The sequence below is a fragment of the Leptonychotes weddellii genome, chromosome 13, assembly GCF_054177405.1.
Source record: "Leptonychotes weddellii isolate Sample4059 chromosome 13, ASM5417740v2, whole genome shotgun sequence".
Classification (NCBI taxonomy): Eukaryota; Metazoa; Chordata; class Mammalia; order Carnivora; family Phocidae; genus Leptonychotes; species Leptonychotes weddellii.
The window spans coordinates 25009436-25032073 of NC_138381.1; the positions used below are offsets into that span (position 1 = coordinate 25009436).

Genomic DNA, 22638 nt, shown 5'->3' on the forward strand with positions numbered 1-22638 from the left:
AAAAAAAAAAAAAAAAAAGAGGGGCGCCTGGGTGGCTCAGTCGTTAGGCGCCTGCCTTCGGCTCAGGTCATGATTCCAGGGTCCTGGGATCAAGCACCGCATTGGGCTCCCTGCTCAGCGGGAAGCCTGCTTCTCCCTGTCCCACTCCCCCTGCTTGTGTTCCCTCTCTCGCTGTCTCTCTCTCTCTGTCAAAAAGTAAATAAATATCTTAAAAAGGGGGGGGGGGCAGTTCAAACAGCAAATGTTATGCTCTGCCCTAGTTCCCCCTTATCCACAGGAAATATGTTCCAAGACCCCCAGTCGATGTCTGAAACGGCAGGTAGCACCAAACCCTATATATACTATGTTTTTTTTCCTATACACACATACCTGGAATAAATTTAATTTAGAAATAAAGCACAGTAAGAGATTAATAATAGCTAAGAATAAATTACAACAATTGTGCTAATACGCTCTAATAAAAGTTATGTGAACGTGGTCTGCGTCTCAAAATATCTCACTGTACTGTACTCACACTTCTTCTTGTGATGATGTGAGGTGGTTACATGCCTGCCTGAGGACAGGAAGTGAGGTGAAGGACGCGGGGCCGGTGACGTCGGGTTAGGCTGTCACTGACCTGACCACACGTCAGAAGGAGGAGCATCTGTTTCTGAACTACAGCTGACAGTGAGTAACTGAAACTGGGAACCCAAAACCGCAGAGAAGGGGGAACGGCTGTGTATATTTTACTACAGTAACAATGAGGGTCCTTAGAGTCCCGGGGGCAGCCCTGCTGGACCTCCCCCACAAGAAAGCCTCCCTCATATGCTTCCTCATGGGATTCATGTCCACCTCCCCACTCAGACCCTTGCTCCCGGTCGTGGCCCTAGCCCTCCAGACTAGGGAACAATATGGCAGATCGGCCACCATATTGAAATACCATCCTTTTCTCTATCCAGTCAAACCCCACGAGGTCTTCAGCCTCACCCAGTTGTGCTTCCGACAAAGCATCACTCCACCACCCCTGCTGGAGCTGCTGGAGCTCAGGCCACTTCCAACTCGCCTTGAGTCAAGACCCAAGAAGAGCACCGGCCCCCAGAGTCACGAGACCCAGGTCCCAATCCTGACTGGGGCGCTCGGGAGCTGGTTTTGCAACTCCAGCCCCTGGACAGGCTAGGGTTTCCAGTTCTGTGAAGAGGACACCTTGCTTCACCTGGCACTCCTCATACTCTTCCCCAGGAGCACCCAAATGTCAGAGGGGTGTTGAACAACCAGCCCCCAGCCATAGGGCTACTGTCTGGCCTGCCCACATGAAATACGTCATCAGAGTCCTATATTTTCACTCAAAAGTTCATGCAACATTTGCAACTGGTGACTTAAGAGTTCCTTGTCTAGTCTAATATAAAACCCCTTTTTCTCCCAGATTTAGCAGTAAAACTGGAAACCATGCCATGTTTTGCTGGGGCACGGCAAGCCCCTTTTTTGCCGGGAGTCAAGGGTTCTGCTCTGTATTGCACATCCCTCCCAGCTCCCCTCTAGTCTGGATGCTCCCAGAGGGCAGGCCAGGACCACCCTGCCATGGTGAGCCCAAAGAAGGACTCTTCAGGGACCGACACAGACTTCGTGAGTCCTCAGGAGAGGATGAGCAGCCCCTGCTGAGGAGTGGGGACAGTGACAACAGGGCATGTCTCTAACTTCTTCCTCCCACCTTCCCATCCTCCATGCTCCTTCTTTCCTCAACCTGTCTCCTAGAGAAGCTTGGACGGGTCAAGGACCCTTCAGGATGCGGTGGGGATAGAATGGGAAAATGCACCCCAAGTTTGTGTCTGGGCTCCTTACCCACCCTCTCCATCACACTCCCAGCTCACCTGCCCAGGGGAGGGCTGGCTGGCTGTTGTCCCCTTCACCACCTGTGACCTCTCTTCCCCTCACCCCTCCCATAAGCCCTTCCCACCTGGCAGGGAGAAGGCTGGGCTCCTCAGGCTCTGGGGGGCCCAAGCCCCCTCCCACGGCCTCTTACTGCCCTCCCCCTCTTGGCTTGGCTGCAGCCCTGCCTCCCGGGCAGGGGCAGCCTCAGGATCTATCCCCTCAGCCAAAGGAAGTCCAGCAGGTGCCGCCTCCCAGGCCCAGTTTCCCTCCAGACCGGCGGACCGATCTCCCCCTTTAGGCCTGACTTCCACCTATGCCCCGAGGGACATGGGTCCACCAAAGGGGAGGCCAGGGCCACAGCCCACCTAACCCGGGGTTCAGGAGGAGCTCTGGTGAGCTCTGACTCAATCGAGGCCGAGGCTCTGTCCAGCTGCCTCTTCGGTCTCCCTCACCACCAAGCTAGACACACAGGCTACTGAGCCGGGGGCGGCTGGCTGTGCCGGGAGCCTCGAAGAAGGGTCTGTGGACACCCGTGTTCCCCCCGTCATGCCTCACCTTCCCCAGAGTCGGATTTCTCAGCTCTGCTTAGCAGGGCCCTTTTCTGGCCAGTCCGTTCCAGCTCGGCCTCCAGGGAATGCCCTAGAGACTGAGGGCCCTCCGGGGAGGACCACCCTTTGGCTTCAGGAAGAATCCTGGTATCGCCAGCCCTGGGGGGAGGCATTAATCCATTCCCGCACACAGCGTTTAGGAACCTAGGAGCAGTTGCTCTAGGAGGGGGGTGGTCCTAGGGGATAGTCAGGCCCTGCGCACTGGGGAGGGTGGTATGGAGGCCCCGGCTGCCGGGGGAGCAGAGCCCCAGCGAAGCTGGCTGTTGCGGGGAGGAACACTGGAGAGCGCCCCCCCCTTCCCTCCCACTCTCAGCCCCAGACTCGGAGCAGCAGCTGTTGCAAACTTCCTGCCCTTCCTTGAGACAGGTGTCCGCTGAATTCCCACTTCCTCCCAGCCTGGGAGAGCTCCTCCACCCCCTCTCCACGTGGCAGGCTGGTGCTGAGTCAGCAGCCGCCACTTCCTCTCCTAGCTGCACCCCGCTACCTGGGAGGAGTGGCTGAGCCCCATGGGACAGGCCACCCAGGGGGTGGCTCCCCTGCTCGGCCTGGCACACCCCGGAGGATGATTCAGGGAAAGGATGTATTAGGGAACAAGGGGAACTTCTCGCTCGGGCATCAGGTGAGCCTGGGCTCAGGCCCGCGGGCCGTGCTCCCTGCCGTCCCACAGCACTCCCGGCTGCCCAGGGCAGGTGGTCTAGCCACCGGGCACTAAAGAGCGCATGGCTGCTACCCCTGTGGAAAGTCAAAGAGGCAATGAAGGGTGCCTCACATCTAGGGGAAACCCCAGTGTTTTCATGCAGAAAGGGACCACTGGGCCATTAGCTCCCTTGAAAGACAGCAAGTGAGTGCGTGGAGTAGTCAGCCGGCCGCAGGCCACCCGGGGGCGGGGCAGGACGGTGAGCCCCAGCTGTTCCCACTGCACCCACTGCACCGCATGGCCCATGTGAGGCCCAGCACCAAGAAACGCCGCTCATTATTGCTACTATTGCCTTGGGCCGGCTTCACGCTTTGTTTCCCACGCATCACTTCACGGGACAAGTCCTGGAGGACAGATTCGATGGGTCTATCCTCCCCATTTGACTGGCAGGCCAACCGAGACCCAGGGGAGGAAGCTGACCTGCCCAAGATCACAGAAGTCTGTGGCAGAACAAAGACCAGCACCCAGATCTCAAAAGTTGCTGCAAACCTTCTTCCTTCCCCAAGCCCTTTCTGACCTGCCCTCCCCTCCAGCTATCTGGGCCTATTGATGGGAGGGGCCACCCACCTCTCCTCTCCTGGGGCCCACAGCAGCCCTGCAACCCAGGGCCATGTGAGTGCCTCCCATGGTCCCGAGCCCAGGTGCAGAGCCACGGTTCACGGGGAATATCGTGCAGCCAGTAACAGTGATGCTTGTCAAAACAACATAGGAAAGCATGAAAAGGCTGTGACATGTTACATTAAAAAAAATGGAGAATGCAGGATTGCGCATTACTGTGTTTGCAGCTTGCCAAAAAATATACATATATGTATGCACAGAAATGTGGGAGGAATTTCACTGGCATGATCTCAGAGGGGTGGACACCTGAGATTTTCGTCCCCTTCCCAAATGTCATTCTAGTCCTTCCATGATCGAACCTAGATGGAAGTTGTTGAACCCCCAGGTTCTTCCTCCTCACATGGGCAGGGCCAACCTTTTTTGCAAACCCGTGAGGGCGTGACCCTGGCACTTGCCTGCCTTGGAGTCTCTCTTCTCAAGAAGGGTGAGATTGGATGAAAATCCTTCAGGCTGAGATATCAGGGCACAGCAGGGCTCAGCACCCGGGGGTCCATGTCGCAAGAGAGGCTACGGGGAGAATGGCCTCCTGACTAAAGATGCGTGCGTACAACCGGATGAGGGGATTCCGAGACTGGAGAGAGAGGTTTTTGAGGAGTTGTCATGGAAACATGAAGAATTTTTATTGAAGTGAATTTCCTAACCCCACCGGGTACTTACTAGAAGTCTTTAATCCCAGGACAGTGCCATGGTCCCCTTCCTTCTGTCACTCTTGGCATCTCAAACCCACTGAACTCATCTCTCCCTGAAACTAACTATTGCTCCCATCTTCCTGGTTTGTCCCCTCCGCCGGACTCAGTTCTGCTCACTTCTTCTTATGGTAAGGCTCCTCATGGGAACCGTCCTTCCCATCCCCCAGACCTTTGGTGTAGGCGTCCATCACCCCCGGAAGCCTGCCATGGCCGCCTCCCTGGCCTCAGCCCCTAGGCTCACCTCTGTGTCACCAGCTGCCACAATGAGTTGTTGAAATACCACTCTCCCCAGAGAGCTCCCAATGGCTAAAGGAGCAAGTTCAAACTCTCCCGGAGCTTCCCGAGGCCTTCCGAAACGGGCTTCAAAGTATCTTCCGGCCCTTTGTCCTACATTCTCCAGACCTTGTGCTGCTTAACTCCTAGAGCTGTGCTCTGGGGAGAACCATTCAAAGACAGACAATGGTCCCCGTGCCTCCTGAGGCCACACAAGGCAGCAGACCTGCACGCATACCCCTACACACATGCACACACACACACACACACACATACACACGCCTCCTCGTATGCACTTCCTGTTCTTGCCAAATCAGCAGAGCCTCCTGGCCTTAGCCAAAGTCTCGCTCCTTCCCCACCCCCACCTAGGGCCCTTCTCCCTCTTCCTCCCTCCTGAAGCACACTACTCTTTGAAGCACATCTTAACCCACCTCCTCAGCAAGGTTGTCTCTGAAACTTTATTTAATCCCTCACCAATAAATTCCTATGGTTATGGGGGATGGAGGGCAGCCATCTAGCAGGCCCTAGGCACCTGCTGCATGCCAGGTGCCTTTGAATAGTCTAAACACACCCTGTCAGGTATCAGGATGGTCACTGTTTAGATGATGCTCAGAGCAGTGGTCTAAGTTCACACTTCCGGGCCAAGACAGGGCTAGGACTTAACCCCTGGATGGCCCCAGGCTCTTTCCACCTCACCCAGTCTGGATGTTCTGCCATCGTTTGGGTGCTTTGGCACAGAACATCTTAGACAGCATCCGGTTTCCTAAGCATTCATCTCCCAGCCTCAGCATAAGCCTCTCTCGGAAGGGCAGACACCCAGGTCCTACAATGCTTTCGTATCCCCCTTAACTTGGCCCCAAGTAGGTATTCAGTAAACACCCATTAACTACATGAATAAACAAGTGAGTGAGTGGATGAACGAATGACTGAACACACGAAGTCACAGGCATTGCAAGTGGGTTCTGCTGCAGGGTTACAAATGTTTGCTTTTGGTTCTTAAGTCATCCAGAAAATCCTGAGTCTCTCTAAGGCAAGCTGTGCCCACCCCTCTCCCCCAACTCTCATGGAAATACATTGGCTCCTCTGTGGCTAAGTCCTACTGGAAACTAATAAATACTGATTCATGTTCGTACTATGTTAAGCCAGGAATTTTTAAAGAGCTAGTTAGATCCACAGAAAAACTAAGGCACAAATGTCTTGCACCTTTGTGCAAACGGTAGTGAGGTAGGACTGAGAGATCCAGAGTCACACCCTGAACTGGAGTCAGGGGCCTGTGTCTCCTGGCCAGGAAAGGGGCTTCACAATGCACTTGGATCCGGCATGGAGTTTTGCTTCCCTAGCACAGGAAACCAGTGAGTTTTCCAGTGGGACACCTTAATTTAAAGATGGGAAGGATGTGGGGGGAAAGGATAGGACAGGAGGTAAGCAAACTGTAAGACGAAGAGAGGTGACCCAGTCTCTGTCACCTGCATCTTGGAGCATCAAGACCCTTGATGGTCTTTTCCCCTAATCTTGAGGGATTCATAGTATTGGCTGGTTTATGGATAACTATTATTTAAGAAAACTCATCATTTAAGTGGTCCTTATCTGCTGCTAGCTTCAAGAGTTCTTTTGTTTGAAAAGAAGACTGGTAAACAAGAGCTGTGCTTCTTCTCACTAGAGAGTCTATGGTGTAGGATCTAAGTAACTAGATGGCTTTTCCAAAATCGGGAGTCAAAAGTTATTAAAACGGGTATGCGTCAGATGGTTGAGAGAGTAGATACAAAGTACAATGGCTTTGTAATGATTGGATCATCCAGTCAAGGGGGAAAGGGCTTCTTCATCTGAATGTGTTTCCTCTGACAATCTGGGTGAAAATAGAGTATGCATTTGATAAATTGCTGAAATATGACTTCCCATTAACCCCACTAGCTTTCTATATTATTACTAGGTTATGAGCCCATCCTTGCAATGTATCAATCAACTAATTCTGACATACATAACACTAATCTAGAGAAGTAGAATCTTAGAGCTGGTTAGCATCAATCTAATAATAGCCACTGCTCTCTAGGATAAAAACGAGGGTCATCACCTGATTTTGGGGGGTAGTTTTACCGCTGTTGAGGATGGGTTGGAGAATGGTTGCTTTTGCTTTCTCAAACTAGAAACAAAATTAAAAGTTTCGTGTTAAACCGAAATTAAAGAAGAAAAAGGAGGAGGAGAAGAAGGAAAAAAAAAAATCCTTGAAGGCCTGCATATCTCTTCTTGCACCAACTACAGCATGAGCCTCCGCTGGGAACTTCCATGTGTGTCCATGTGTCACAGTAAATCAGCTCAGCTTTCCCACCCAGGCTGGGCAGAGCACAAGAACAAAGGGCCAGAGCAGAAAGGGCAGTAATGGGAGGAGAGGAGAGTCCAACCAAGCCACAAAGAAGGCAAGGCAGCACTGTGGTCAGGCAGGGTGCACCTGCGTGGAGAAGGAATGCCAGCAGTGGGGCAGAGGGGCCCCGGGAGACAGCCTGGGGGAGGGAGGAGGAGGTACGGCCTGGGAAGAACAGCTCCAAAATGATGACCCTTTGGAGGAACTGAGAATTTCTTTAATCAACCTATTTCCTCTGTGTCTGAAATGCCTCAGTTAGCAAGACTTGTTCTGGGCTGAAACTGAATAGGTGTAATTGACAAATGCTTGAATTTGGGTTCCACTCTGGGGGAAAAATACCTCTCCACTGGCTTCTCAAATGTAATTATGGAAAACAGATACATGTTAAGGGCTCTTCTTCCAATTCAATTTGGGGGTAGGTCCCGACTTCCCTCCTGATCTGCACCCCACCTCCTATACACACACACACACACACACACACACACACACACACCCCTACACATTTAGACAACGGCAGAGATCTGGCTTTCTTTCTCAAGAGAGGCACTAGGACCACAGATGAGGCAGCTGTCCGGGAACTAGGCTATAATCAGCTTTAACTGGCTTACAGCCTACAGAGGACACAGACTCTCTTATTTCTACGGTAACAGGTCAGGCTGCTGACCCTGGGATAAATGTGGGGGGTGGTCTGAGTTGGTTTCTGTTCCCAACATCTTCCTTATGCAGGATCTCAATGAAAAACTTAGACACTGCAGGTCCCAAGAACTTAAAGATGTACATAGAAGAGGGCACTTTAAAATTCTAGACCATGGCTTCAACTACATGTAACATGTTACCCCCGGCATGATTTATAAGGACAGTAAATCAATGAGACAGTAAAAGGAAATGTTAAAACACAACTAAAAATGGGTTTTTCAGGCGAGTCTGAAATGCTACAAGATTGCTAGTTAAGAACAGTATCCCTTTTCTCAACCTAAGTGTTATATCCCCACCTCTTCACCAGCATCACAAACCGAGTGCTGTGTAACTCAGAAATTATGGTGAAATGTGCAGGCTGCACACGTGGCCAAAGATAGGGGTTGTCTCTATGCAGTTGAGCTGTTTCGGTGTGGCCGGGCAACTGACCTTTCCCATGGCCCCAGATGTCTACTGTAAAAAGATACGGACTAGTTGGGATTAAAGTCACCATATCTGTACCACCAAAAAAAAAAAGAAAGAAAGAAAGAAAGAAAAAGAAAAGAAAGAAAGGAAAGAAAAGAAGAAGAGAAAGAGAAAAGAAAGAAAGAAAGAAAGGAAAGGAAAAGGAAATAAAGAAAGTAAAAAAAAAAAAAGGCATTCACTCGAATCTTACAATGGGAGGTGGGAGTGGTGGGTGGGTGGGTGAGGGTGGGGATAGAAAAGCAAGGGAAAAAATCTAAACAGCAGGATACGACAATAAATGGGAAAACAGCAAGAGAAAAAGCACACTAGGTTAATATAGGAAAACTAGTTCTTTATTGAGAGATTGTATATTAGTATTAGTGGATTCTGTGTGTAACAATGTCATCATGCACACGATACCAAAAAAAAAGGCTGGGCCCACCATGCTTCGGAAGGAGCAACAGAACAAAAGCAGCGTACAATGAGCAGATGGCCCGGGCTACACGACCACAGTACGTTTCAGCAGGGTGACATCTCTAACCGAGCGCTGTACATTGTCAACTGGGGGATGTAAAAAAATACAGATCATGCTTTAGTTTTAGTACAAGAAAAGGTGAAAAAGATACACAACCAAAAGGATATTTGATACAGAAAAAATTACCCACAAAATAAGAACAGGAAGTAATTCAGCACAGCAGAACACACTATCCCTGTTTAATGGAAAACCATTTTGCTGGGGATTCTTTCTTCTTCTTCTTTTTTTTTTTTTTTTTGCTCTTTCTTTTCAGATTGCCAAATGGCAATCTGGGGCAGCCACTTGGGACTTTCTTTTGGAAGGACCCTCGAAGTAGGGGCCTTATTCTGACATTACGGCCGTCGTTTTGTTGCAGTTTTCCAGCAGGTCCGGCTGGTGAGGCAGCAGAAGGGAGCCGGCTGTTAAAGGGGCAGCTCTGAGGGCCAGGGCGGATGTCCAAAGATACTCTTGACATCATACAATTAAACAATTAAGACACCATGGCCATGGCTCCCCCTTAAGCCAGGGACCTTGCTGCACCAAATTTTCAGAGGCTATGGGGTAATAGCAACTGTCATTTCATTCAAGATGTTCATATATATATAAACATATACTTATTATTTTTTGCCTCCGACTAAATGTACTCTCTTCACTTATGCCTGGGTGCTGCCAAGAAGCTAGCTGACGGCCACCCAGGTAAGTGGGAAATGGGGTGCCAGAGCCTCCAAGCCAAGGCAAAAGGAATCCACTTAACAGGGATTTACAGTGCAATGTACTCAGCTAAACAAGATGAAGATACAAAAATGGTTATTTCTCTACATCTATCCTGAAATGGCCTACATCCTATACTACTACAATGGAAACTAAAAAGAACAGACTTAAGCTGGCAAGCTATCTAATAGTTTTACAAGAAGATTGTGGTGTAGGACCTTGTTGGGTTAAGCATTAGTATCCTCTATCAAAAGGTCATGAATTCTTATCTCATTGTGCTAAATTTTACCCACAGCCCAACTCACCCTCAGCCCTTGAATTTCCTGTGGGCGTGTTTGCCATGGAAGTAAACTTTGACTGAGAGGCAGAATTTATTGGGGGGGGCGGGGAGGGGACCTTGCAGGGGTGGGGGGGAGCATATTAAAAATAAAATTTAAAGGCAGCTGAGCAATTTGAATTTCAAAATGTAAAATCGGCATCCTGCAATGGTATTTAGAGATCCGTGGTATTAATGAGGATGATAATGATTTAATCAGGATAATTATACTTTCAGGCTCAACATCCTCCTTAATCATTTTTGAATTTCTGCCTAGTGTAATGTTCCACACCCGTTTTAAGAGGAAATGCCAAGTAAGAAGACATAATTGTGTATTGGGGGAGGGGGTTGACATTTCCAGGGAGAGCTCACCCGCCCCCGCCCCGACCTACTCCTCACACACCCCCTCCACACCCCCTCCACCGCTAGGCCGGCCTGAGATAGGGATACTGCTGCTTAAATAGCAATGCTTTCCTCAGATGGAGACAGGAGATGGTTAAGAGGGGTGTCACAATACAGCTAAATGCGGAGGCAGAAGGGTCACAGCGCACACAGCAGCGAGTTGACCATTCACTGAGCTACACAATGAAGAAAAAAAAAAGATTTGATAAATGCAGAATGTCATCATTCTATCATCACACAAAAAAACTGCGGTTCAAACAGGCCTAAGGGGGCCAACCTTGCCTTTTAGGTTCTGGGGAGAGGCGTGGGGCTGGGGACAGCTGGGCTGGAAGAAAGAGGGCCGGGCTTTCATTTTCTTGCCCAATCGGGCCCCTGGGGCGCACTAAAGCGCTCGCCCCGCGACCCCACCCCCTGCTCTGACTCGAAGGAGCAGCCCTGGTCGCAAAGGGAAGACATCATTCTGTGCGTGAGGGAGGGGGGAGTGGGGGAGGGCCTCAGCCAGCAGGGTTATAAGCAGCCTTGGAGTGGGAGAGGGTAGCAGAAACATTTCCAAGAAGAGAAATGTGAGTCCAGAGGCAGAATACAAAAAGAAAAAAAAAAAAAAAAATGAATCTAAATGCATCTCGGATTCGCTTTGGGAGGTGGGAATTTTTGATTAAAAGAAAATGGAAGAAATGTGGGGGGGGGGAGAGAAGAGGGGGAAACCAAGCTATTGTTGGAGTAGAATGTAAGGGAAAGGGGATGTGGGGAAGGGGACCGTGCAAACACACCCCATGTATCACAGTTAAAAACAAAGCCGGCGCCGGCCTGCTGCTTTGTCAACGCCTGCCCAGGGCAAAGGCCTGGCGTGGGGGCAGCTTCGCACCTCATCCGCACACACAGCGCAACACCCGAGGGCCGGGCACCCCGCTCCAGCCGGGACCGGGGGTGCACAGCAGTGCACGTCTGACTCCGAGGCGCACACACACTGACACACGCGCTCACATACACACACCCAAGCATTTTGAATCCATAAATGCAACTGTCATACAAAGACAATGGGGGGGGGTAGGGAGGTAGCACAAGGGCGATACAGAAAAGGGTTAAAGGGGAGAAAAGGATGGGACCGGACGGGAAATCGTGCAAGTGCCCACCAGAGGGTGGGGGCTGGGGCACGGGATAGGGCACATACCAGATCCCAGTTAACCAGCCAGCGGGAGCGATAACCAAAAGATGAAGGAATACAAACACAAATAACACAAAACATACATATGCCTCAAAAAAACCAAATAACAGAAAGCCAAGTACGCTTGCACACACATACACACACGCGCGCGCACGCACACAGTCATGTATCTCTCCTTCTTTCGATCATACAGGGCTAGGTATTAGGGGAAGGGGCTGTGATTTGGGGGAACCGCGTCCGCCGCAAAGAATAAAAAATGGGGCTGGGGAGGGAGGGACCGAAATTCGCCAAACCCTAACTTCACTACAAAAGCTCCCACGAGGGCGGCCACCCCCACACTGGGGGGTCCCCCAAAAGGGAGAGGGGAGAAGCCACCGCTCGCCCTGCGTCCCCGCGGGTGTTCCCTGAGCCCCCCGCCGCCCGCGGCGCCCGCCCCCGCCCCGGTGCCTGCGGCGATCCACGCTCCGAAGCGGACCCCGAAAGGAAAAAGCGATACCTCTGTTTCGCACAGAGCCAAACACTGGAAGCACGAGATAGCCGACGTGGACCAGGACCATCCTGGCTCCTCGCGCGGCGGCGGCGGCTGCGCGCGGGCCCTTTGTGGCGCGGCTCCGGGGCGCGGGCGCGGGCGGCGGCGGGGCTGCGGGAGCCGCCGGGGCGGGAGGCGGAGCGCGGGGCGCGGGCGGCGGTGGGGCGGCGGCTGGCGGGGAGACAGATGGCCCATGGAAAGGCTCCCTTCCCGGCCCCTCTCGACATTCAAAGGCGCTGGGGCCGCAGCTGCCGCCACACAAAGGCGCGCGCAGCCAATGGGAGCGGAGCGCAGCGCGGCGCGGCCTCGCCGGAACCGCGGGGGACAGCGGGGACCGCGGGCGCGCGGGTGGCGGGGGGGGCGGGGAGGGAGGGGTGACGGCTGCGAGGGCGCGGGCGGCCAATCGCGGAGGCCCGCGGCCGGGCGCGGGGGGCCGGGGGCGCGGGGGAGGAGGTCAGCCCCGCGGGGCGTGTGGAGCCTGGCGCGGGTCCCCGGCCGCCCGCAGGCCCGAGCGCGCGCGTGGAGCGCCCCGCACACAGACACGGACGGCGTGCACACGGAACGTGCACACACTGAGGGGGACGTGCACCCAGACATGTGGAGGTGCGTTCGTGCGTGCGGAGAGACTGGCACGAGCGCACCAAGTGCACACGACCCGGAGGTCCTTGCACACCGCGCACAGGTCACTCGGGGACGTGCGCATGGGGGCTGGCGCACGTGCAGAGCCTGACTACGGGCACAAGTGAGGGTGGAAAGCGAGCGAGCAGCCGCACACAGGACCCAGGCACTGACACACAGACATGCACACACCAAAAGCCTTGTGAAGGCAGGACACGTGCCAAGAACACATTCCCAAAGACACACAGAGGGGACACACAATGCAGAGATGTACACTCCCAGGCTCCCTGCCCGTGGCAACGCTTTGTTGCTTTTGCAGAGCACAAAGCTCACAATAATTATTTGCTGAATCGAAATCCACTCACACACTGAAGTAATGTGCACTGATTCCATACAGAGACACGCTCACCCGGAAAACCCAGAGCCACTTGGTCACCCTCCCTCCGCCCTGCTCTGACAGGGCACAAGCAGCCATGTGCACAGACACGCCCACTGCCTCAGCCCCGAAAGCACACATGACATCAGGGCTAGCAGGCTCCTAGGATTCACGGTGGAGGTACAGCCACAGAGTCACATGTGGCCTGTGGCTGGTCTCCCAGGTACAGGCAGGACTGAAGTGAGGAGCACCCCCCCCCTCCCCGCCACAGCCCTGTTGTCAGGTGGACTGCTAAGGCTGTGTCCGTGCACACTCAGCCCATGTGCTATGAAAATTCCCAGCATGACCCCAGACCAGGCTCACAGTCCACACCCAGGCCAGAGTCCGCTTGGGGAGCCCATCCACAGGTGGAAAGATGGAGGACACTTCCGACATTGGGACTTGTCTTTAAACCCAATGGCTCCTTTATTTAATAAGTCTGGTAAAAATTAGATGGTAAAATCACAGTATATGGAGCTAAAAGGAATCTAATACAACCCAGGCTCCCCCCATTTTAGAGACAAGGCAAAAGATGATCATTCACTGAATACATGATGTATTTGTGTCAGGGCATTAGGGGGGCCATGCAGGGCCGGCCCCCTGACATCCCAACCCTTGTAGTGCAGAGGGGCCTCAGCAATATAAATGCCATCACCCAAAAGCCTGCTAGGTGCAGACGTGGAGCTTAGCATAGAGTGCTGGGGAAGGGGACACCTAGGAGGGGCACCTAGCCCATTTGGGGGTGGGGGGTGGCAATTGGGTTGACTGCAGAAAAGTGGCTTCTAAGCTGAGACAAAGAACGGCAAGAGTGAGGTGAGGCAGACCCAGGGCACACTGTTCTCTCCGTCCCAAGCACATGTAACTCTCAGACCTCTTTCCACCCAGACACCTGCAGCTGCCCCCAGAGAACTCAGGGGTGAAGTGGGGGGGGGGACTGCCCACCAGACCCACCCCACCTCTTGAGGGTCATTTTAACAAGCTTCTGCCACCAGCTCTTTCCTGTTTTCATGATCTGTCAAAAAAACATAATGTCACCACTAATAAAAATCCTAAAAAATAAGAAGACCTTAACAAACACCTAACTACCAGAAGTATTTCCTGTTCTATTTCAGGCTTTGCCAATATGCATAGAGACCAGATTGGTCATCGAAATCTACATATTTTTTATTCTGTGTTTTAATCTTAACATTTTATCAGAGACAGTTCCCCATCCTTCTACACAATTACCTTCATAATTTTCATTTTAAATGTTTTCATAGTATTCCAACTAGTGAAGGTTCTGTGAAATTACTTAATCATGCTCTGTTCTTGGGCATTACTGGATATCACACAATAAGCTTCATGCCTACAGCTTGCTGCTTTTGTTGAGCTGTAAGCTTAGAACAAACTTCTAGGGTTGGCACTCTTTTTTTTAAGATTTATTTATTCATTTATTTGAGAGAGAGCGAGCTCGCAGACAAGCAGGGGGAGGGGCAGAGGAAGAGGAAAAGAGAATCCTCAGGCAGACTCCCTGCTGAGCCCGATGTGGGGCGGGGCAGGGGGGTGGTATCCCAGGACCCTGAGATCATGACCTGAGCAGAAATCAAGAGTAGGCCACTTAACCAACTGAGCCACCCAGGAGACCCTAGGGTTGGCATTCTTAAATTGACAAATATGAAGAAACTTTATGGGTCTTGCCACATATTGCTCACAAAAAGATGGAACTCATTGTCAGTACTACCAGCAAAATATGGTGTGCCAATTTCCCTGCAACCCTGTAGCTTTGAGTAGGGCATTCTCATTCTCTCTCTCTCTTTTTTTTGGTATCTGAATTTATACCAGAGCAGCTCACAAAGGCTTATATGACTACCCAATCTGACCTTGACAGCAGAGTGGTTAGGCTATAAACTTGGAAACCAGATTGCCTGGCTTCACGTTCTGGCTCTGCCACTTACCAGCTTGGACAAGTTGCTTAACTTCTCTAGGCCTTGGTTTCAATATCTGTAAAATGGGCATGATTATAGCAACCTTCCTCATAGGATTAATGTGAAGACCAAGTGAAGTACGTACTTACGGAGTACATACAATAGTGCCAACAATTCAGCTCTGAATTCTTGCCCCTTTACTGGGCCATCTCTCTTTGCCCACTACCCCTGGCCCTCCTGTTACTATTAATGATCGCCTAGTTAAAGCATTCAGTGTAAATTATGCCATAACATGGAACATCCATCCGACAAAAGCAAACATCAATGAGTTCCCTGTAAACCCAGGAAAATCATGAGTCCAGCTACTAACTGTACCTTTCTTACTCACACATCGGAGGAACATAACAGACAGATGCCCACATTCACCAATATGCCCACATTCAGGCACAGGCATGAGCCTCCTGCTTAGAAGGAACTATTCTGGATTAGGAGGCGGGGTTTCATTACAAACGAAAGCTTGGGAGTTTACTATTCCTCAGCCTCAGTGTAATGGGAATAATAATAACCCCTGCCAGTACCTTAAAGGCGTATTGTGAGTATCAGATGAGAAGATAACTGTGGAGTCTGAAAAGAGTACAGAAGATTCTAGAAGCATAAATATAGTGTATCCCCAAGAATGAAATATGATTATTGTTTTGCCCATCTCTTTGTCTTACAGGTAAGGAAACCGAGGCTCAGAATTGGGGTCATGAACAAGGGCACCGCCATTCCTGGCTGAGTTAGAACAAGAATCCCTATTTCCTGGCACATAGCCTAGTATTGCTGCTACTTCCCACTGGTTCTCCATCATGCCAGGATGACTGTTTTCCACTCTTCTTCCCATTAGTTAATGTCCACAGAAGTACAACAAAGCAGATTCCTGAGAATAGGAAGATTTGTAGAAATATTTCATTCATTGGGGTTTTTTCTTTATGTGTGCTTCCTGCCCCCTGCCAAAGTCAAGACCTAGAGCAAGTTTGCAGGCTTAGCGGGAAGACATATTTAAACAATGGAAGGTGAAGGTCAATCTGTAATTCCTGGTCCAAACCGGAGAAACATGACCCTCTAAGGTAGAAATAGCATTGTCCCCTTGGACCTTGACTCACACTGGGATTCCTCACTCTCTTCTGCCTCCATCTTGGCCACCCGCAGAGGGGCTTCTACAGAGCTTCAGGTTTCTGGGGCCCAGGCGCATCCATTTTGAGGGCTACTTCTCTAGAGCCCAACATCAGATCTGGGTGATGACCACCGTTGCATTTTATTCAACAAGTGGAAGCAAATTCAGCACATCAGCCACGTGGACATGAACAATTTTCCAAGACAGACCACAGAATTTTTGCTCCTCTCCAGGTTGGGCTGGCATCAGGTAGACCCAGCTTTGAAAATCTGTGCGAACCAGCTGGACTTCAGTAAACACCCCTCAGTGACTGGGGTCACAACAGCCTCTGTGCTAAACGGGATCAGAGTTCCAGATGCAGCCTCCTCGCACGGGAAGAGGCACAGTGGGGCACTGACACTGGGGAGCCAGGGCATAACCATGAGAAAATAAAGAGAGATCCCAGAACAGTTGCCCATAACCAGGGATGACCGTGAGTCAAGCCAAAGTCAAGGTGGGCTTGAGTCTCAAGAAATCCTTCAGGACAGAGCAGGACAGGAGTGGTCCCTAAACAGGCTGAGAAAATGAGAGAGGCAAAACATGAAACTGGGCCCAGAAGTAAACATAGGAGCAGAAGGAGAAGGAGCTGGGGAGGAGGGGAAAGAGAAGGAAGGGGAAGGAAGGGAGGAGGAGTGGGGAGAGAGAGAGGGAAGAAGGAGGAGGAGGAGAGGGAGGGGAAGGAAAGGGAGCAGTAACAAGAGCATGGGAAGAGTGAGGCCACAGGAGAGAGCTCTACTCTCTGCACAGCGCAGGGACACAGGGCAGGCGGAGCAGGAGGGACGGGACTGGGGACGCATGTGTGGTGTGCACACGCTCTGACAGGAGCTGGTGTGCCAGGAGCTCGCCTCAGCCCTCAACCAGGGATGAGCCGACAGGAAACGGAGTGGGACCTGGGGGCCATGATCCCCTTCTCCATTGTAATAGGGAAATTCTCTGAGCCCCCGGCTGCCCAGGTTAAGGGCTGAAGGTCCCAGACCTCCTGGCAGTGAGGTGAGGTCCTGTGACTATGTCCTGGCAAAAGGGATGGAAGCAGGAATTCTATGGGATGGCTTTCTTAGAAAATAGAGCTGTTTTGGAGGATGCCAGGAAATCATTTAAAACAGGCAAACAGGGCACCTGGGTGGCTCAGTCGTTAAGCGTCTGCCTTCGGCTCAGGTCATGATCCCAGGGTCCTGGGATCGAGTCCCACATCGGGCTCCCTGCTCGGCAAGAAGCCTGCTTCTCCCTCTCCCATTCCCCCTGCTTGTGTTCCTGCTCTCGCTATCTCTCTCTCTGTCAAATAAATAAAATAAAATAAAAAATCTTAAAAAGAAAAAACAGGCAAACAAACAAACAACCGGTAAATAGAATCAAGCATGCATCTGCCTTTCCTCTATGGACTCTATTTCAGGTTAATGAAATATTTGATGAGGGGAAGTTTCTCTTTACAGAAGTATTGGCTAATAAATGAAGAAGAAATGATATAATGAGAATATCATCATAATGACATAATAGTTCTAGGCAATGACATCGACAGCTGTTAACGTCACGAAAAGAGAGACAGTGGGAGGTGACATGTCTCCTAATAGAAGAACAACCTGCCCCCTATGAAGTCGTCTTTTCAGAAAATGGAACCTGAACCTAATCAAACTTCTAGATCTTAATTCCCAATTGATAGGAAGCACAGGAAAGTGAGAAACATATTCAAAGATATCATTGGGGGAGCGTGCGAGTCTTGATCTCGGGGTTATGAGTTCGAGCCCCATGTTGGGTGTAGAGATCACTTAAAAATTATTTATGTATTTATTTTAATAAATACAGGAAGTCTGGAAGGTTCTTACCTCTCCTGGGGGGAGGAGTATAGGTGAAACTAAGTTGACATTGAGATGATAATTGTTGAAATTGAATGACAGACACATGGGGATTCATTTTATTATTCTCTCTACTTTTGTGTGTCAACATGACTGGGATGCCCAGAGAGCTGGCAAAACATTATTTCTGGATGTCTGTGAGAGTGATTCTGGAAGAGGTCGGCATTTGAGTTGGTAGACAGAGTAAAGGAGATACTCTCCCCAGTGTGGGCGGGCATCATCCAATCCACAGAGGGCTCCAGTAGAACACAGAGGTGGAGGAAGGGCAAATTTGTTCTCCTGCTTGAGCTGAGACATCCAACTTCTCCTGTCCTCAGACCTCAGTGCTCCTAGTTCTCGGGCCTTCAGACTTGGCCTGCGACCTCCATCATTGGCTCCCCTGGTTCTCAGGCCTTCAGGTTCGGACTGGAACTCCACCAACAGCTTTCCTGGGTCTCCAGCTTACAGACGGCAGACTGTGGGACATCTGAGTCTCCATAACCACGTGAGCCAAACCCTTATAATAAATCTCCCTCACTCTATCTATCCTATTGGTTCAGTTTCTCTGAAGAACCCTGACCAATACAGTTTATATTTGAAATTTTTCAAAAATAAAAGTAAAAACTAAAGCACAAACAAAACAGCCAGCACACATCCTTGTACTCTGCAGGCACACGAAAAGATGTTTCCTCTGGTTGGGCAAGTTAGGAAATGGTGCTTGTTCTTCGTATTGGACACAGGCCTAGGCCAGAAGCTTGGGCCAATTGTCAGTTCCCAGGCAGGGCCTCGGACTGTCCCTACTCTGCTGCATCAAGTGCTCAGCAACACGGACTTCTCCAGCTCACCATCCAGTTCACCATGATGGGTTACCTGCTTCTCGACCTTCATAGGGGAGAGAAATCAACTCTGATCTTATTTAAGCCACAGTTTCTTTGGGTCTCTGTGTTCATAGCCACACCTAATCCTAACTGAAGGTAGAAGGGACTAGTACTCTAAAAAATGCACTGAAAATGCTGCAGGTATTCACACTGAATGTCTGTAATCAGGTGGATCAGTTGACAAATGCTGCAAAAATATTACATAAGAAATAGTTGTAAAATCACGGGGGCACACAAGAAGCATGTAAGCATTTATTCTCACAGATCTGCGGGTTGGCCAGCCCCACTCTGCTCTGAGGCATCTGGACTGGCTCTGCTTCTCACAACGGCCAATCTGGGGGTTGCAGGGTGGCCCTGCTCCACATGTCTCTCATCCTCCATCAGCAAGCCCAGACATGTTTTTCTCTGGCAGGAGCCAGTGGAACCAGGCAAAGCCTCATATGGAAGGCCAGTGCTGACTGGCTTAGGCAGAGCCCCAAAGAAGCCAAGACACACGGTGAATCAGGGAAACAGCGAGGGGTTTTATTTGATGAGACTACAGTATGTGTGTGTGTGTGTGTGTGTGTGTGTGTGTGTGTGTGTCTGGTGAAGAAATTAAGAATATATTTGGTAGGGTATGGGGAACCCTGGAGGTTTCTGAGCAGAGGGGTGAGCTGATCAGGAAGAGAAATCCATCTATGCACAGAATGAACGGGGGTGGGGCAGATTCTAGGGCCTAGGAAATCAGGGGGATAAATAATGAGGTGAGGCTGAAAGTCAGACTTAGGAACAGCACATTGATCCAAAGTGTAGGAGTGTCAAGGAGGAACAGAGGACACCCCTGACATTTTTAACCAGGGAAAGAATGTTCTATGAGCACTCCTCCCCTTATGAGGATGTCAGATTTCAAAGGTGCTTCCCAAGCCCCTGTGCTCCCAAATCCAAAGTGAATACATATACCTGTCTCTGAAAAGTTATGCTTTAGTCTCATTCCCTTTGTAATTATCTGATTCTCTTACTGTCTTTCCCACATTTTCTCTGATTGCATTCTTATTAGACATAAGGCAATTATATACATTCATAAATCAATTCAAATGTAAGGATCACCATAGCAAACATGCCCCAGATTGAGGAAGACTACAATGGTGCTGCAGAGTGCTAGCAGCCCCCATTATACGTTCTCCCCTTTTTCCTTATCATACAATGTCTGACTTTTCATTGGACATATGGCCACCTAGAATAATGACTACATTTCCCAGATTCCTCTGCAGCCAGGTGTAGCTGTGTAACTAAGTTCTGACTGATGGGCTGAAAGCAAAAGTTCATGTGCTACTCCCAGGAAGTATTCTTCAAGGCAAAGAGATGAGCCTTTCTTCTCCTCTTTATCATTCGTACTAACTGGAAGAAGGCTGTAAGGGCTGGAGCTAGAGCAGCCATTTAGGACCATGAAATGGACAGTATATAATGAATCTCATGCAGCTGGTGGAGAAGCAAGTTTCAAAGAGCCTGGACACGGGATGATTGCAAAAAGCCACTCTGTAAGCCCCAGATGGCCTCTCTGTGACTTCTTTAAAATAGAAAAGAATTCAGTGTCTATCTCGCTGAAGCCATTGTTACTTTATAGCCTTCTCTCACTTTCTCCCACATGCAGGCAGGTATAAAATCACCACATGACCACTGATTCCTGCCTATGTGGGTACTAGACAGAGGTGGCATGCAAGGCTTTGTTCAGGCTTCTGGAAATGTGTAAGTTCTAAGTTCCTAAAGAGAGGCACTACTTTCATGCACATCAGGAGGCCACAAGGAAGAGAAGAGCAGGGGGGAATGTGCCCGAATGTAATCAGCAAATGTTAAGGGCGGCTGGAACAAATTGGGTGTGACAGGATGAATGGCTTAGCCTGCCCTCGCAGGCAAGGGGGACATTACGACTTTATCCCATTCCTTAGCTCCCTCATTCTCCCTTCTTAGTTGGTGGGGTTGCGTGAGGGGTGGAAACCTATGTTGGAGGCAGAGGGCAGTCCCTAGATTTACTGTCCTGAGGGGCTGGTTCTCACACTTCAGTGTGCATAAGAATCATATGGAGAACTTGCTTAAAAGGTCCCAGCCCCTGAGAGTCTGATCAGAAGGTCCCAGAGCAGGCCCCAGGAGCCTGCATTGTAGCAAGCCCTGCCTCCTCCCTGGTAAATCTCCTGCAGATGGTGAGGACTATCTGGGAAAAGCCCAGCTGTGATGGCTAGATTGTCGGCCCCAAGGGCAGCTTCTGCTGCGTCTGTTGGCATAGCACCCCGCAGACCTCGGCTCGGGTGGCTGTTCAATGCCTATCCATTGGCAATGGGGAGCCGCTGTGCCATCTTGAGCAAGAGAGTGACTTTAAAAACACTTCCCCTTCTGGCTCTGCTGCTCTGGGCCTGCTGAGGGAGAACAAAAGAATTTCTAATCCAACAGGAACTGAGGATTTTCTTTTTAAAAAAATCAGATTCTCAGGCCAATATTTTGATCCTCAACCTACTTTCTGACTTTGCAGCCAGCGTCTGACTGGCCCACAGTGAACTCCGTGTTAGTATTAGGTGATCCAAACTTTGGGAGATGGGGACCGGGACGGCGCTGAGGGAAGAGACGGGGTGTGGCGATGAGGCCTTTTGGGGCCTGAGGCCTCCCATGTGCAGAGCCTCCCAGGGGCATCCTCATGCCTCCCCTCACGATGCTCCTCATCTCTCCCTGCAATGAGCATAGAGGGGAAGGCGAGGCTCCAAGAAATTAGGCCACATTGTCCAAGTCCAGGGTGCAAAATTTATACCCAGGCCTGCCACCTAGGCCTGATCACTCCACCACAGGACACCACACGTTGCTGGTATCAGTCACTCTATGTCCCAACCCCCAGAGACCAGGCTGGCCCCTCGCCCTGTTGGAGGCATTGGCCTCATTTTCCAGTGGAACTTGAGAGGCCCAGACTCCCCAGCCCATCCCCTCTACATTTGTCCCCAAATCAGGCACAGTGCCTTAAAACACCACTGCCCCTCACTCCTTTGGGTTCAGTGGCTTCAACATGTGGCCTTGGGAAAAAGCTGTAAATGTTCAAGTAAATTTATGCAATAGCCCCTCTCTGACCTGCCAACCCTCCAGAAGCTGAGTCTTCCCTTAGCTCAGGAAGTGTGTGCTCGGCCCTCCTCAGTATGTTTACCACATCCTCAGAATTGACCAGCAGAGCCTTTTGTCTCCCTCTCCCTTCTCCTGGATCCCCTGTCCCTGCTTCTCTGGGTAGCATGGGTGCCCTGGGTCGGGCTCCAAAGATAAGAGTTTCAAGTTTGGGCCTGGCAGAGGGGTGGATTTGACAGGCTGGTCCTCAAGACGGGGAAGGGCTTAGGGCAGAGGCCCAGCCCCTACCCCCTAATGGACCCAGAGGGAGGTAGGAAGAGGTCAGAGGGCAACCAGACCTGGGGATGTCCCCCTGCGAGGCAGCTACAGTCCAGGCTTCACCCTACAATGTGTTCAGGTTACATCATTAGGGCTGAATTGATGCTGATTACAAATAATAACTGCTCCAAAGAAAAGCCAGATGGGGAGTGTTCAAACTGAATGAAGAAGGAAATGAGCTGCCATCCACAGGGACAAGGGCTGCGTGGGGGGCCTTGGTTCAGGGACTCTCAGACCCAGAAGGGAGAGTCTACAAAAGCCAGTCCATCCCCCAACTCAGGAAGGGGATCACCCACGAGTGTCACTCAGCGGGAAGACTTCCAGTGACCAGGGGCTCCTACCTCCTGTGTCTGTCCTTCTGGGGCCCATGCATCCATGCGTGTACATCGACGTGTTCATCTGGGTGCTCTTCAGAGTCCCTGCCTGGGCTGACGCTCCCTGACCCTTGGACTCTTAAACCTTTTGGGCATCTCTGACCCAGAGGACCTGCCCTAAGTGAGGTCACAGTAGTAATGGGCTGAGGGGAGTCTGAAGGGT

The 22638-nt window shown here is 50.8% G+C and overlaps 2 long non-coding RNA genes across 2 annotated transcripts in view; both read right to left on the bottom strand.

Annotated features, from left to right (window-relative positions):
- Positions 1 to 8563: 8563 nt before the first annotated feature.
- On the bottom strand, positions 8564 to 11954 carry LOC145716752 (uncharacterized). The gene is made up of 2 exons (XR_014139615.1): positions 11837 to 11954; positions 8564 to 10351 (listed from the first exon to the last, which is right to left on the bottom strand). It is a non-coding gene; the product is annotated as an uncharacterized LOC145716752 (long non-coding RNA).
- A 5933-nt stretch (positions 11955 to 17887) lies between these two features.
- Positions 17888 to 22638, bottom strand: part of LOC145716753 (uncharacterized) — a 17559-nt gene continuing 12808 nt past the window's right edge. Inside the window, exon 2 of the long non-coding RNA XR_014139616.1 lies at positions 17888 to 18895. This is a non-coding gene — a long non-coding RNA (uncharacterized LOC145716753). The remainder of the gene's footprint in view (positions 18896 to 22638) is intronic.